The 17,105-nt window shown below is 39.8% G+C and overlaps 1 protein-coding gene across 2 annotated transcripts in view; it reads right to left on the bottom strand.

Annotated features, from left to right (window-relative positions):
* Positions 1–17,105, bottom strand: part of CGN (cingulin) — a 380,943-nt gene that overhangs the window by 234,858 nt on the left and 128,980 nt on the right. The window lies entirely within an intron of this gene.

The raw sequence follows: 17,105 nt of genomic DNA, 5'->3' as shown, positions 1-17,105 counted from the left end.
CTGAAGAGCTTAGGGACTTCACAAATTCAGAATGGGGCTGCCAGGTGCTGAATCACACAGTGCGTAAAAATTGCCTATCATCTGTTGCATCACTCACTACAGAGTTCCACACTGATTATCGAAGCAACATCAACACAAAAACTGTGTGTTGGGAGCTTCATGAAAAGGGTTTACATGATGAGCAGATATACATATACCTCACATCAACATGTGAAATGCCAAGCGTCGACTGGAGTGGTGTAAAGCATGGCGCTACTGGATTCTAGAGCAGTAGAACATTTTCTCTGGAGTAATGAATCCTGCTTCACTATCAACATTCTGATGAAAGAATCTGGGTGAGCAGATGCCAGGAGAACACTACCTACTGGAATGCAGAGTGCCTATTGTAAAGTTTGGTGTAAAAGAAAATGGTCTATTGCTGTTTTTCAGGGTTTGGGCAATTTCCAGTGATGGGTCATCTAATTCCTAAGACATTTTAGACAATTGAGTGCTTCCAACTTTGTTGCAACAGTTTGGGGAACCCATTTCCTGTTCAAGCATGACTGGGTCGCTGTGCACAAAGCAAGGTCTATAAAGATATGGTTTGATGAGTTTGGTGAAGATGTTGAGTGGTCTGTAATAGATATTGTGCATAGATCAAGGCCAGCCACTCCAAAAGGTTATACCCCACAATAACCAGAAAATCACAGTCCAAATCATACAAAGTAAAGGAGGGCGCTAAAATAAAGCTAAGCCAAATAATTCAAATATATTTAATAGTCATAAAAACAATAAACTTAACTAAATGATCAGTATGCACCATACATAGGGACGTCTCCTTAAATCATTCATACCTACAATCACACACAACCAAAGAGGCTACGAAATTAAAATTAATTCTGTATTGTAATAAAAAAACTTTAATAGTCCGTCTTGGAATCAGGTGTCACCTGGTACAATCCCAAATGTTAAGCAGCCGTTCCGTATGGAGACTCTCAGGAGTTGTTGATCTTACAAAAGTAAAAACACACAAGTCACCTGCTCACCACACACGTTGTACCTGTATGGTGTAGATAAAGGTAAAGGTGGAGGGGTGGTTGTAATAGAGACACTAATAAATATGTAAAAAGGCTTATCGTCTCTTAGGAGATGAAAAGACCTATATTCCATAGAGTCCCATTATTTTACTTTTTACTCAAAATACATAAAAAAACTTTCAAACCCTTCAGGAAGGCCAATAATATCTGGCATAGTTTCCATAACATCTAACCTTTTCACAATATGTAGATACATTTCTTCAGAAATATCTAAGAAAATTGGGAACATATTTACAGGATTCCACACAAGTATTACAAATCCTGAACGGTTTGGGATAAGGAATGGATTATAGCCATGTGATGTTACAGTCTTATGACTATACTCATAAGTGAATTTTACCCCTGTTGTTGTTGTTCATATTATTAAACATATTAATTCAACCTCTTCACCACCGAATACAAATTAGAATATCATCTATATATCTTTTAAACAGCACGAGGTTAGTACCTTTATACTGTGATTGACCATAATTTGAGAAAAGAGGCCATTAAAAAAATGAACAAAGAGGGTTTTTCTTCTTAAATGTATAGATTACATATTGAGACATAATTATTACAGACTGACAATGCCGAAATCTGTCCCTTTAAGGAACTGGCGGCAAGACCCTTCTCCAAACCCTCCTGGAGAAAGGACAAAATCCTGGATAACTTCACCTTATGCCAAGGATATCCATGCTTCCCACACCAGGACAAGTAAGTCATCCACACCTTATGGTAGATGCAATGAGTGACTGGCTTCCTTGCCTGAATTAGAGTATCAATCACACTATCAGAAAAGCCTCTCTTGGCCAAGACTAGGCGTTCAATCTCCACGCATTCAGCCTCAGAGAATAGAGATTTTGATGTTGAAAAGGGCCCTGTTCCAGCAGATCCCTGCGACAGGGTAACCTCTACGGTGAAGAGGATGACATCCCTAAAAGATCCGCAAATCACGTCCTCCGCAGCCACGATGGAGCAATCAGAATGGCCGAAGCTTGCTCCTCTTTGATGCGTGCCACTACACAAGGTAAAGGTGGAAAAATGTAAGCTAGGCTGAACCCCCAAGGCACCGCTAAGGCATCTATCAGCTCTGCGTGGGGATCCCTGGACCTCGATCTGTATCGGGGTAGCTTGCAATTGAGTCTGGATGCCATGAGATCAAATCTCTGCAAACACTTCGGGTGAAGAGACCATTCCCCCGGATAGAAGGATTGTCTGCTGAGAAAGTCTGCTTCCCAGTTGTCCACACGTGTAATGTGAATCGCTGAGAGCGAGCAGCTGTGGGACTCCGCCTACTCCAAGATCCGAGACACCTCCCTCATGGCTAGCGAGCTCCTCGTACCCCCCTGATGGTTGATGTAAGCCACCGAGGCAATGTTGTCGGTAGTGATGCACCGAAATGGAAATTCTGGACCGAAACCGAATCCGAAAATCCGGGATGCATTTGGCCGAAAACCAAAACTGATACCGAAAATGTATTTTTTCAAATTAATTTTTTTTAGTTTTTTTTTTTTTTTTTGCATTATTAGAGCCAATAAAAAAAATCCCACACTTTTATTGAAAGTAACACACTAAAATTGGACAAAAATATCTTAAAACAATAACATGCTACACAATAATTTTACCAAGAAAAAAAAACAAAAAACATAATTTATGTAAGAACTTACCTGATAAATTCATTTCTTTCATATTAGCAAGAGTCCATGAACTAGTGACGTATGTGATATACATTCCTACCAGGAGGGGCAAAGTTTCCCAAACCTCAAAATGCCTACAAATACACCCCTCACCACAACCACAAATCAGTTTAACGATTAGCCAAGAAGTGGGGTGATAAGAAAAAAGTGTGAAAGCATAAAAAATAAGGAATTGGAATAATTGTGCTTTTATACAAAAAAAAATCATAACCACCACAAAAAGGGTGGGCCTCATGGACTCTTGCTAATATGAAAGAAATGAATTTATCAGGTAAGTTCTTACATAAATTATGTTTTCTTTCATGTAATTAGCAAGAGTCCATGAGCTAGTGACGTATGGGATAATGACTACCCAAGATGTGGATCTTTCCACGCAAGAGTCACTAGAGAGGGAGGGATAAAATAAAGACAGCCAATTCCGCTGAAAAATAATCCACACCCAAAATAATTTAAATTTTATAATGAAAAAAAATGAAAATATAAGCAGAAGATTCAAACTGAAACAGCTGCCTGAAGAACTTTTCTACCAAAAACAGCTTCAGAAGAAGAAAACACATCAAAATGGTAGAATTTAGTAAAAGTATGCAAAGAAGACCAAGTTGCTGCTTTGCAAATCTGATCAACCGAAGCTTCATTCCTAAACGCCCAGGAAGTAGAAACTGACCTAGTAGAATGAGCTGTAATCCTTTGAGGCGGAGTTTTACCCGACTCAACATAAGCATGATGAATTAAAGATTTCAACCAAGATGCCAAGGAAATGGCAGAGGCCTTCTGACCTTTCCTAGAACCGGAAAAGATAACAAATAGACTAGAAGTCTTTCGGAAAGTCTTAGTAGCTTCAACATAATATTTCAAAGCTCTAACTACATCCAAAGAATGCAAAGATTTCTCCTTAGAATTCTTAGGATTAGGACATAATGAAGGAACCACAATTTCTCTACTAATGTTGTTGGAATTCACAACCTTAGGTAAAAATTCAAAAGAAGTTCGCAACACCGCCTTATCCTGGTGAAAAATCAGAAAAGGAGATTAACAAGAAAGAGCCGATAATTCAGAAACTCTTCTGGCAGAAGAGATGGCCAAAAGGAACAAAACTTTCCAAGAAAGTAATTTAATGTCCAATGAATGCATAGGTTCAAACGGAGGAGCTTGAAGAGCCCCCAGAACCAAATTCAAACTCCAAGGAGGAGAAATTGACTTAACAGGTTTTATATGAACCAAAGCTTGTACAAAACAATGAATATCAGGAAGAATAGCAATCTTTCTGTGAAAAAGAACAGAAAGAGCAGAGATTTGTCCTTTCAAGGAACTTGCAGACAAACCTTTATCTAAACCATCCTGAAGAAACTGTAAAATTCTCGGAATTCTAAAAGAATGCCAGGAAAAATGATGAGAAAGACACCAAGAAATTTAAGTCTTCCAGACTCTATAATATATCTCTCTAGATACAGATTTACGAGCCTGTAACATAGTATTAATCACAGAGTCAGAGAAACCTCTTTGACTAAGAATCAAGCGTTCAATCTCCATACCTTTAAATTTAAGGATTTGAGATCCTGATGGAAAAAAGGACCTTGCGACAGAAGGTCTGGTCTTAACGGAAGAGTCCACGGTTGGCAAGAAGCCATCCGGACAAGATCCACATACCAAAACCTGTGAGGCCATGCTGGAGCTACCAGCAGAACAAACGAGCATTCCTTCAGAATCTTGGAGATCACTCTTGGAAGAAGAACTAGAGGCGGAAAGATATAGGCAGGATGATACTTCCAAGGAAGTGACAATGCATCCACTGCTTCCGCTTGAGGATCCCTGGATCTGGACAGATACCTGGGAAGTTTCTTGTTTAGATGAGAGGCCATCAGATATATTTCTGGAAGTCCCCACATTTGAACAATCTGAAGAAATACCTCTGGGTGAAGAGACCATTAGCCCGGATGCAACGTTTGGCGACTGAGATAATCCGCTTCCCAATTGTCTATACCTAGGATATGAACCGCAGAAACTAGACAGGAGCTGGATTCCGCCCAAACCAGATTTCGAGATACTTCTTTCATAGCTAGAGGACTGTGAGTCCCTCCTTGATGATTGATGTATGCCACAGAATTGACATTGTCTGTCTGAAAACAAATGAACGATTCTCTCTTTAGAAGAGGCCAAGACTGAAGAGCTCTGAAAATTGCACGGAGTTCCAAAATATTGATCGGTAATCTCATCTCCTGAGATTCCCAAACCCCTTGTGCCGTCAGAGACCCCCACACAGCTCCCCAACCCTTAAGACTTGCATCTGTTGAAATTACAGTCCAGGTCGGAAGAACAAAAGAAGCCCCCTGAACTAAACGATGGTGATCTGTCCACCACGTTAGAGAGTGTCGTACAATCGGTTTTAAAGATATTAATTGAGATATCTTCGTGTAATCCCTGCACCATTGGTTCAGCATACAGAGCTGAAGAGGTCGCATGTGAAAATGAGCAAAGGGGATCGCGTCCGATGCAGCAGTCATAAGACCTAGAATTTCCATGCATAAGGCTACCGAAGGGAATGATTGTGACTGAAGGTTTCGACAAGCTGATATCAATTTTAGACGTCTCTTGTCTGTCAAAGATAGAGTCATGGACACTGAATCTATCTGGAAACCCAAAAAGGTTACCCTTGTCTGAGGAATCAATGAACTTTTTAGTAAATGATCCTCCAACCATGATCTTGCAGAAACAACACAAGTCGATTCGTATGAGATTCTGCTAAATGTGAAGACTGAGCAAGTACCAAGATATCATCCAAATAAGGAAATACCACAATACCCTGTTCTCTGATTACAGACAGAAGGGCACCGAGAACCTTTGCAAAAATTCTTGGAGCTGTTGCTAGGCCAAACGGCAGAGCCACAAACTGGTAATGCTTGTCTAGGAAAGAGAATCTCAGAAACTGATAGTGATCTGGATGAATCGGAATATGCAGATATGCATCCTGTAAATCTATTGTAGACATATAATGCCCTTGCTGAACAAAAGGCAGGATAGTCCTTACAGTTACCATTTTGAATGTTGGTATCCTTACATAACGATTCAATATTTTTAGATCCAGAACTGGTCTGAAGGAATTCTCCTTCTTTGGTACAATGAAGAGATTTGAATAAAAACCCCAGCCCCTGTTCCAGAACTGGAACTGGCATAATTACTCCAGCCAACTCTAGATCTGAAACACATTTCAGAAATGCTTGAGCCTTCGCTGGATTTACTGGGACACGGGAAAGAAAAAATCTCTTTGCAGGAGGTCTTATCTTGAAACCAATTCTGTACCCTTCTGAAACAATGTTCTGAATCCAAAGATTGTGAACGGAATTGATCCAAATTTCTTTGAAAAAACGTAATCTGCCCCCTACCAGCTGAGCTGGAATGAGGGCCGCACCTTCATGTGGACTTAGGAGCTGACTTTGATTTTCTAAAAGGCTTGGATTTATTCCAGACTGGAGATGGTTTCCAAACTGATACCGCTCCTGAGGATGAAGGATCAGGCTTTTGTTCCTTGTTGTGACGAAAGGAACGAAAACGATTATTTGACTTGAATTTACCTTTAGACTTTTTATCCTGAGGTAAAAAAGTTCCTTTCCCTCCAGTAACAGTTGAGATAATAGAATCCAACTGAGAACCAAATAATTTATTACCCTGGAAAGAAAGGGAAAGCAAAGTAGACTTAGAAGACATATCAGCATTCCAGGTTTTAAGCCATAAAGCTCTTCTAGCTAAAATAGCTAGAGACATATACCTGACATCAACTCTAATGATATCAAAGATGGCATCACAAATAAAATTATTAGCATGTTGAAGCAGAATAATAATGCTATGAGAATTATGATCTGTAACTTGTTGCGCTAAAGCTTCCAACCAAAAAGTTGAAGCTGCAGCAACATCCGCTAAAGATATAGCAGGTCTAAGAATATTACCTGAACACGAATAAGCTTTTCTTAGAAAGGATTCAATTTTCCTATCTAAAGGATCCTTAAAGGAAGTACCGTCTGCCGTAGGAATAGTAGTACGCTTAGCAAGAGTAGAGACAGCCCCATCAACCTTAGGGATTTTGTCCCAAAACTCTAATCTGTCAGATGGCACAGGATATAATTGCTTAAAACGTTTAGAAGGAGTAAATTAATTACCCAAATTATTCAATTCCCTGGAAATTACTTCAGAAATAGCACCAGGAACAGGAAAAACTTCTGGAATAACTACAGGAGATTTAAAAACCTTATCTAAACGTTTAGATTTAGTATCAAGAGGACCAGAATCCTCAATTTCTAATGCAATTAGGACTTCTTGAAGTAAAGAACGAATAAATTCCATTTTAAATAAATATGAAGATTTATCAGCATCAACCTCTGAGACAGAATCCTCTGAACCAGAAGAACCACTATCAGAATCAGAATGATGATGTTCATTTAAAAATTCATCTGAACAATGAGAAGTTTTAAAAGACTTTTTATGTTTACTAGAAGGAGGAATAACAGACATAGCCTTCTTAATGGATTTAGAAACAAAATCTCTTATGTTATCAGGAACATTCTGAGTATTAGATGTTGACGGAACAGCAACAGGTAATGGAACTTTACTAAAGGAAATATTATCTGCATTAACAAGTTTGTCATGACATTCAATACAAACAACAGCTGGAGGAACAGCTACCAAAAGTTTACAGCAGATACACTTAGCTTTGGTAGCTCCAGCACCAGGCAGCGATTTTCCAGAAGTATCTTCTGACTCAGTTGCAATGTGGGACATCTTGCAATATGTAATAGAAAAAACAACATATAAAGCAAAATTAATTAAATTCCTTAAATGACAGTTTCAGGAATGGGAAAAAATGCCAGTGAACAAGCTTCTAGCAACCAGAAGCAATAAATAATGAGACTTAAATAATGTGGAGGCAAAAGTGACGCCCATATTTTTTTAGCGCCAAATAAGACGCCCACATTATTTGGCGCCTAAATGCTTTTGGCGCCAAAAATAACGCCACATCCGGAACGCCGACACCTTTGGCGCAAAAGAACGTCAAAAATGACGCAACTTCCGGCGACGCGTATGACGCCGGAAACAGAAAAAAAAAAAATTGCGCCAAAAAAGTCCGCGCCAAGAATGACGCAATAAAAAGAAGCATTTTCAGCCCCCGAGAGCCTAACAGCCCACAGGAAAAAAGTAAAATTTTTAAGGTAAGAAAAAAATGATTGATTCAAATGCATTATCCCAAACATGAAACTGACTGTCTGAAAAAAAGGAATGTGTAACATCCTGAGTCAAGGCAAATAAATGTTTGAATACATATATTTAGAACTTTATAAAAAAGTGCCCAACCATAGCTTAGAGTGTCACAGAAAATAAGACTTACTTACCCCAGGACACTCATCTACATGTTGTAGAAAGCCAAACCAGTACTGAAACGAAAATCAGCAGAGGTAATGGTATATATATATATATATATAAGAGTATATCGTCGATCTGAAAAGGGAGGTAAGAGATGAATCTCTACGACCGATAACAGAGAACCTATGAAATAGACCCCGTAGAAGGAGATCATTGAATTCAAATAGGCAATACTCTCCTCACATCCCTCTGATATTCACTGCACGCTGAGAGGAAAACCGGGCTCCAACCTGCTGCGGAGCGCATATCAACGTAGAATCTAGCACAAACTTACTTCACCACCTCCATAGGAGGCAAAGTTTGTAAAACTGATTTGTGGGTGTGGTGAGGGGTGTATTTGTAGGCATTTTGAGGTTTGGGAAACTTTGCCCCTCCTGGTAGGAATGTATATCCCATACGTCACTAGCTCATGGACTCTTGCTAATTACATGAAAGAAAACAGGCAAACAATAATGCCATTTTCGGCCAAAATGTTTCTGCAAACAAAATTTTGGTGCATCCCTACTTAAAACAATTATAAATATCAATATACTGTTTTATTCTTCATTTAGTTCTATGTAACAGAATCATATTTAACAGGTTTTTTTTTTACTAATTATCCAAATAAAGTATAGTCCTAGAAAACTCATTATATGCAGAACAGTAAGTCAAGTAATAAACTTAAACAGCAGCTCTAGGCTAGCATCAAATTTGAAACATGTTACACAATAATTTTACCGAAAATAACAGGCAAAAAACCCGAAAACCGAAATAGCCAAAAATGCAATTTTTTCGGTGCATCCCTAGTTGTCGGTCTGGAATCTGATGAAGCTGAACAACCCCAGAGGAGGCCATGCCTTCAGAGCATTGTAAATTGCACAGAGTTCCAGAATATTTATCGGAGAGACTCCTCCCAGGACCATTTTCCTTGTGCCATCCTGGCACCCCAAACAGCTCCCCATCCTGCCAGACTCGCGTCCGTGGTCCCACTCTCCCAGGACGGTCTCAAGAAGGATGTCCCCATGCTAGACAAAAGGACGCAATCTTCCTGCGTCGATGGTCTGAGAAATATTTTCATGGACAGAGAGTCTATTATCGTGCGCAGGAACTCCACCCTGTTGCTGGGAACCAGGGAACTCTTTCCTGAGTTGATCTTCTAACCGTGAGATAAGAGCAAAAGAAGAAGAGCCCTCGAATGATCCTCTGGGAGACTGAGCGACGGTGTCTGGACTAGGATGTTGTCCAGATAGGGCGCCAAAGCAATGCCTCTGGCTCTGGCCACTGCAAGTAGCGCCCCCAGAACCTTTGTGAAGACTGTCAGGGCCGTCGCCAGACGAAAGGGGAGGGCCACAAACTGGAAGTGTTGGTCCAGAAACGCAAATCTTAGGAACTTGAAGTGGTCCCTGTGGATTAGCACATGAAGGTAAGTGTCCTTCAAGTCTATAGTGGTCATGAACTGTCCCTCTTGAATTAGGGGCAGAATAGATGAACGATGGAACACTCAGAAACTTTTTAAACATTTTAGGTCCAGAATCGGGTGGAACGTGCCCTCCTTCTTTGGAACCACAAAAAGATTTGAATAGTACCCTAGACCCCTTTCTGCTAGGGGTATTGGTATGATAACGCAGAGAGAGGAGAGATCCCTCACACACTCTAGAAAGGCCTCTCTCTTTTCTGGTCTTGAAGACAGGTTTGACAGGAGGAATCTGCCCCTGGGCAGATGGGATCTGAACCCTATCCTGTAACCCTGGGCGACAACCTCCAGAACCCAAGGGTCCTGACTGTCCTGTAACCAGGCTTCTGAGAAGAGAGATAATCTGCTCCCTATTCAGTCTGGAGACTGGTCGGGAGCCGCCCCTTCATGCAGATTTTGTCTTGGCGGGCTTCTTGCTCTGCTTAGACTTGTTCCAAGAAGAAGCCGGCTTCCAAGTTCCCTTGAAATGGTCTGCTTTTGTGGCGGGCTGCTGGCACTGGGCCTTGTCCGCACGAAAGGGACGAAAAGTAGATCCTTTTGGCTTAAAATTAACCAATCTAGGGGGCGCTCTCTACTACATAAATGAATATATGACCATCTAAAAGTAAAAAAAAAAAAAAAACACAAAGTAAATTAAAACAAATAAAATAAATAACATATAATCAATCACAAATGCATCAGATCAATTGCAAATGCATAAAAAGTAATATAAAATATTGCAACTACAGTACAAGTCCAATATATTAGAGGACAGGTCAGAGATATTCTTATCACACAAAACGGTTGGTCCATAATTTTCAGATACAGGGCTGCTCTCCTTCTTGCAGATCACTCTCGATCAAGCTCTAGACATGGATACAAAAGACAAACGGGCGCCTCATGTGTAGATCAGAGATGTAACAAATCCCACACTGAATAGAAAGCCAAATGGATACTCACATTTAGCTGAAGCAACCTTGTGTGCTTGTGGTAGCAGGCTAATAACTCAGGGTGTATCAGCTAACCCAGGCAGCAGGTAACACTCAGGAACACCAGATGCAGTACCCAGATGGAGTACTGAATGCAGTTCGCCCCAAAGAGCGATAGGGATAAAAGTAAGGTGCTAAGACTTGGCTTATGTAAAACACAAGGTTTATTAAAACTCACATAAAAACAAAAGCTTCAAGTGATAGGAGGGCATAGACATGTAGCCCCCCTAAGGCAACGCATTTTTCGGCTATAAAATCACCGTTTCCTCAGGCATATAGGCACCTTACTATCTCCTAAAGCTTTATACAATGAATAACCAATTAGAACAAAGGATAAAACACACCCCCTTGGAGGCATGATTAAACACATGTGTGTACAATTAAAGTTTCTTTGTGAACAGTACCTAATAACAATTACAATGTATAACACATATTTGAAATCTGATGGAACACTTACAGTATAGCACCCTAATCACACCTATATGCAATATCTGATTGTAATATTGTTTGTGTCCACAAAGTTAAGTTGTATGCAAAAATAAAAGCTCTCTCAAAAATATCAAAATTGGGAGACCAGCCTCGATACTGCTTTATACTTAGTGGAATATATGGTATATGGTTTGCTTACTTTATTTTAAAAACTTTGTGTCATAGATCCATTGCTCTCTTTCATGAGTCCCTGATGTTTTATTCAATCTGCAGTGTGCAGCTTGTGTGGTATAGACACCTATTGGACTGTTAAAGGGACAGTCTAGGCCAAAATAAACTTTCATGATTCAGATAGAGCATGTAATTTTAAACAATTTTCCAATTTACTTTTATCACTAATTTTGCTTTGTTTTCTTGGTATTCTTAGTTGAAAGCTTAACCTAGGAGGTTCATATGCTAATTTCTTAGAACTTGAAGCCCACCTCTTTCAGATTGCATTTTAACAGTTTTTCACCACTAGAGGGTGATAGTTCACGTATTTCATATAGATAACACTGTGCTCGTGCACGAGAAGTTATCTGGGAGCAGGCACTGATTGGCTAGACTGCAAGTCTGTCAAAAGAACTGAAAAAAGGGGCAGTTAGCAGAGGCTTAGATACAAGATAATCACAGAGGTTAAAAGTATATTATTATAACTGTGTTAGTTATGCAAAACTGGGAAATGGGTAATAAAGGGATTATCTATCTTTTAAAACAATAAAAATTCTGGTGTAGACTGTCCCTTTAAGGTCACATGTGTATAGAGACCAATCATAAAATCTCATATTTGCAACGTCACTAGTTACTAGGCAGTTCTATTACTAGGCTGTTCTATTATTGACCCCTATTGGACTGTTAAGGCCACATGTGTATAGAGACCAATCATAAAATCTCATATTTGCAACATCACTAGTTACTAGGCAGTTCTATTACTAGGCTGTTCTATTATTGACCCCTATTGGACTGTTAAGGCCACATATGTATAGAGACCAATCATAAAATCTCATATTTGCAACGTCACTAGTTACTAGGCAGTTCTATTATTGATGCTCATAACATCGCCAAACAAGTCTTTGCTCTTGCTAATGATGCCTAATAGCTAAATGGTTAGATCTAAAACATATGTGTAGTATGTATATTATATGTAATCCATACTATTATGTCCGCTATGTGACCCAAACATATCTTCTTGATCATTATACACGCCATTATGTGCTTATAGGGCACCTTATCAGAGTCTTATTCTCCAATACTCTAACCTGTCAAAATAATCGTCATCAGTTGTTAGGGGATTTTCCTGTTATAAAAAACGTCATGGAGCATTATGTCTGACTTAGCTATCATATATTAAACATAAGTATATAATCCAAATATATCCTCTTTGTGTGTGTTATAGGTTAATACTCTTTGAAATATAAATGTGTAGTAATACATACAGTAAGGTAATCTCTATGTAGTGGAAACATCATCCACATACATCAACATGTGTTTATGTGTAACAATATAGTAAAAACCTAATTTGGGTATATCTGTGTGTGTAATCTCAAGTGATCTCTATGTAGTGGAAACATAATCCACATACATCTATATGCGCTTATGTGTAACAAATTAATCTATAAATGGTGAAAACCTAATCAGTGAATATCTATATGTGCATATAGCTAAATGCTTGTGGTAAAAATTATTAAATGATAATAAAAAGCACATATATAATAAAAGTGCATTCTTCCTTGTTGTGTAATGATAGGTAGTGTTAATTCTATCTATATGTCTAGAACTCAAATATTGATATAGCTCGCTAACAGAACTATTAATACCCTAACAATAATATAAAATAAAAAAAGTCAAACTAATCACTATTATTGGTGCATATGTGTGTGTAAAGGCATCATACTAAAAATATTGCATACATATCTTCTACAAATGGAAAACTATATAATCACTCTCTCTAACGATATAAATGTGTATAATAATACAAATTAATACACATACTCAATGTTGTATCATTACAGTAACATATAAACAACATAAATATAACTTAGCTCTAACTGTGCTATCATCTCCTCACCTATAGTGCAAAAACTAAAAAGCAGCCAAATCTAATACTTCATTTAGGCCAGAGGGAAACAGGGATTGGAAACGATATATCCAAAAGGTTTCCCTCTGGCGTAAACGAGTGTATCTATTGTGTCCAGATGTTCGTGGAATACTCTCCAAAGGGGTAATTTTAAATGTATTATAATTTCGATTATGTTTGATTGTGCTATGTCTGGAGACACTGTGCTTCATGGAACATTTTTTTAGGTTGCGCAAATGTTCACTCCATCTGGTTCGCACCTTTCTACATGTGCGACCCAAATATTGTGAACCACACTCACAGGTTAGAACATATAACACGAAGTCTGAGTTACAGCTAAGATGTGATTTGATGTTGATTACCTCTCCTGTGGTGTTACATGTGATTGTTTTGTTCCCATGGGTGATGTATTTGCACATCAAAGGTTTGTTACACCTAAAAGATCCCAACTTGCCTTGATGTATACCTAGATTTTGTGAATATTTTTCTTAGAGACTACCACATTGCTAGGTGCAAGTTCTTGTTTCAATGTAGGTGCCCGTCTGAATACTAGTCTCAGGGTTTTTTCCAAAGTCCCCTTAAGGTAAGGGTCTTTGAGAATTATAGGCCAATGGGTGTTCATAATTTTCCTGATGTGTCTATGATCTGTATTGAATTGTGTAATGAATGCTGGTTTCTGCAAAGAAGAATTTTCCTGGTCATCTTTAAAATTGGCTCTTGGGGCTAAAATCGATGTTCTATCCAAGTTTTTTGCCTTATTATAACTATCCAGAATTAAATGGTTAGGGTAGCCCTTCTCTCTAAATCTTTCAATCAAGATCTGGGATTGATTTTCATAGAGATCCATCATACCACAATTTCTACGGATCCTTCTGAATTGGCTATAGGGGATGTTTGTCTCCCAACTATTCAAATGATTGCTCTCAAATTGCAAAAAGTTGTTAGTGTCAACACTCTTGAAATAGGTGGAAGACAAAACACCCCCATTAGGACCCCATTAGGACCCCACTCCAGGACCACATCCAAATATTCTATTCTATCTGGCTGTATATTGTGTGTGAATGACAGACCCAATGTATTATTATTAAGGCCATTCACAAATTGGACCGCAGTGTCCAGGGAGCCCTCCCAAATAAACAACAGGTCTATATAGCGACCATAGAATACCAGGTTCGCCCCCCAGTTCGAGTTATAGATATATTGATCTTCGAACACTCCCATAAACAAGTTGGCAAAACTGGGGGCGAACCTGGTACCCATGGCCGTCCCCTTTGTCTGCAAATAAAACTCATCTAGAAACTGAAAATAATTGTGAGATAAAATAAAAGAGATGAGTTGTAGTATGAAATCCTGTTTAACAACAACTTAGATATTTTTGAGAGAGCTTTTATTTTTGCATAAAACTTAACTTTGTGGACACAACACAATATTACAATCAGATATTGCATATAGGTGTGATTAGGGTGCTATACCGTAAGTGTTCCATCAGATTCATTGTAATTGTTATTAGGTACTGTTTCACAAAGAAACTTTAATTGTAGACACATGTGTTTAATCATGCCTCCAATGGGGTGTGTTTTATCCTTTGTTCCAATTGGTTATTCATTGTATAAAGGTTTAGGAGATAGTAAGGTGCCTATATGCCTGAGGAAACTGCGATTTTATAGCCGAGAAACGCGTTGCATTAGGGGGGCTACATGTCTATGCCCTCCTTTTGGCTTAGCCTTCTTATCCTGTGGTAGGAAAGCTCCCTTGCCTCCCGTAACCATGGATATGATCAAAACCAATCCTGGACCGAACAGAATCTTTCCTTGAAAAGGCAGGGACATGTCCGCAGACCAAGACTTTAGCCACAGAACCGTGCAAACTTAAAAAGAAAAACCTGACACCTTAGCGTTCAGGCGAATAATTAGCATATTGGCATCACAGATGAAAGAATTGGCGACCCTCAGCGCCTTAATCTTCTCCTGTATCTCGTCGATGGAAGTCCCCCCCTCAACCATTTCACATAGAGATTCACATCAATATGTCGCAGCTCCAGCAACCGCGGCTGAAAAACAAACCCTGTTGAAACATCTTCCTTAACATGTTTTCCAACTTTTTATCCATGGGCTCTTTAAACGACGAACTATCCTCGAGGGGAATAGTTGTCCGCTTCGCGAGCGTGGAGATAGCATTATCCACCTTAGGGACAGTACCCCACAGCTCAAGCTGAGAGTCCGGAACAGGGAACAGTTTCTTAAAGGAGGAAGAAGTAGAAAAGGAAGAACCTATTCGCTCCCATTCGTTCTTAATAATATTAGCCATCTTAACAGGAACCGGGAAGGCCTGAGGCACCACCCTGTCCTATAACATACCTTATTAAAGTGAATGTAAATTTTTATGCTAAAGTGCCCGGTTTTAAAAAAATTTGATTAAAAACAGGGGCACTTTAATTCATCATACTTACCTTTTAAACTTGACAGCAGCTCCAGCTTCCTCCGGTCATCGCAAGCCATTTCTGATGTCAGAAATGATGGATAGGTCATCCTCCAATCACAGCTTCCCTCCCCCCCCCCCGGGGGAATCAGTGTCTGATTCAATGTCGTTATTGGAGGAAGCCGGACTAATCATTTTAGACCCAGGAAGAGTCTTTGCGACAGGTGGAGGAAGCTGGAGCTGCTGTCAAGATTAAAAGGTAAGGTTTTTTTCCACAGCACGAGTGAAATGTAAATTTTGATGAATAAAAGTGCCCCTGTTTTTAAGCAAATTTTTAAAAACCGGGCACTTTAGCATCAAAATTTACATTCACTTTAAGCTTAGGAATCGCAGGTTCCTCTGGAAGCTTCAGTTCCGGAACCTCCAGAGTAGCAAGCACTTGCTTCAGCAAAAAGCGCAAATTGTCTATCCTAAACCTAAAGTCAGGCTCCTCCGCAGACGGAGGATTAGATGACACAGACTCCGACCCAGAAGGGTCCTCATCCAAAGAGTCGGAGTGGGCCTCGTCATCGTATAACGCCTCTGATATTTCCATAGGCGTAGACAACCCCTGGGCCGGGCCGCCATGATACGCCCTACGCTTGCGCTTAGCAGAACATGGTAAGGCATGGATCACTTTCGACACCGCCGTTTGCAGTTGATCCGCAAAATCTGACGGGCAACGAATCTCTCCCGCAGGAGTAATGGTTGGACCCTGGGGCGCTGCATGTGCAATTGGAGATGAATGCAGGGAACGCACCTCACGGGACGGGGAACCCTCAGAGGTGGACGGCTCAGTAGTACTATACATCCGTTTATTTTTCGATGTCGTAACTTTATTAAGGCATGTGGAACATAGTTGAGCAGGCTTTTCTACCAGAACATCCTCAAAATAAACACAGGAATGAGACCATGTTAAAGAGGGAGAACCCTCTAACACGTCAGAGTCCTCCATAGCTTGCGCTGTCATTACGGACTATAGCTTAACAGGCACCTTTATACCTCCAATGGCCGGGGCACTCACCACCTCCTATGACCCGGACTACAAAAACCATTTTGTCTCCTGTGCCGCTGATCAAAAGAGGAAGCACTCCCCGGTCACATGGAATGTCTGGCAGGACCACCCCTGCCTAGGGAGAAAACACGTAAAAAAATGGCCGCGCAATACTCCCGTAAGTCACCTGAAAGTTCCACACATTGCCAGAGCCTCATCTCGCACATAACGCAGCAATGACACATTAAATAATATCATGTATAACCCCACCCTGTTCAATAATCCCCTTTCCAGGAATATTAACCCTTGATTCTATAAAGATAAAAGGCATCACACTGTGACCCTGTCTTCCGTGTTATCATTATGTAATAAAAAATGAAACAATCTTACCAGAATCTACGCCGTGAAACAGGAACACGGCCCTTCAAGTGTGACAGGTTAGTAGCCTCGCTCCTGACATGGACTTGAGTGTAAAAGCAGGCAACGAAACTCGTCAACGCTGATTGCTTGTGGAGCTGTTAATATGA

The sequence above is a fragment of the Bombina bombina genome, chromosome 1 (genome assembly GCF_027579735.1).
Source record: "Bombina bombina isolate aBomBom1 chromosome 1, aBomBom1.pri, whole genome shotgun sequence".
Classification (NCBI taxonomy): Eukaryota; Metazoa; Chordata; class Amphibia; order Anura; family Bombinatoridae; genus Bombina; species Bombina bombina.
The sequence above is the reverse complement of the archived record's forward strand: the minus strand, read 5'-3'. Positions and strand labels throughout refer to the sequence as shown.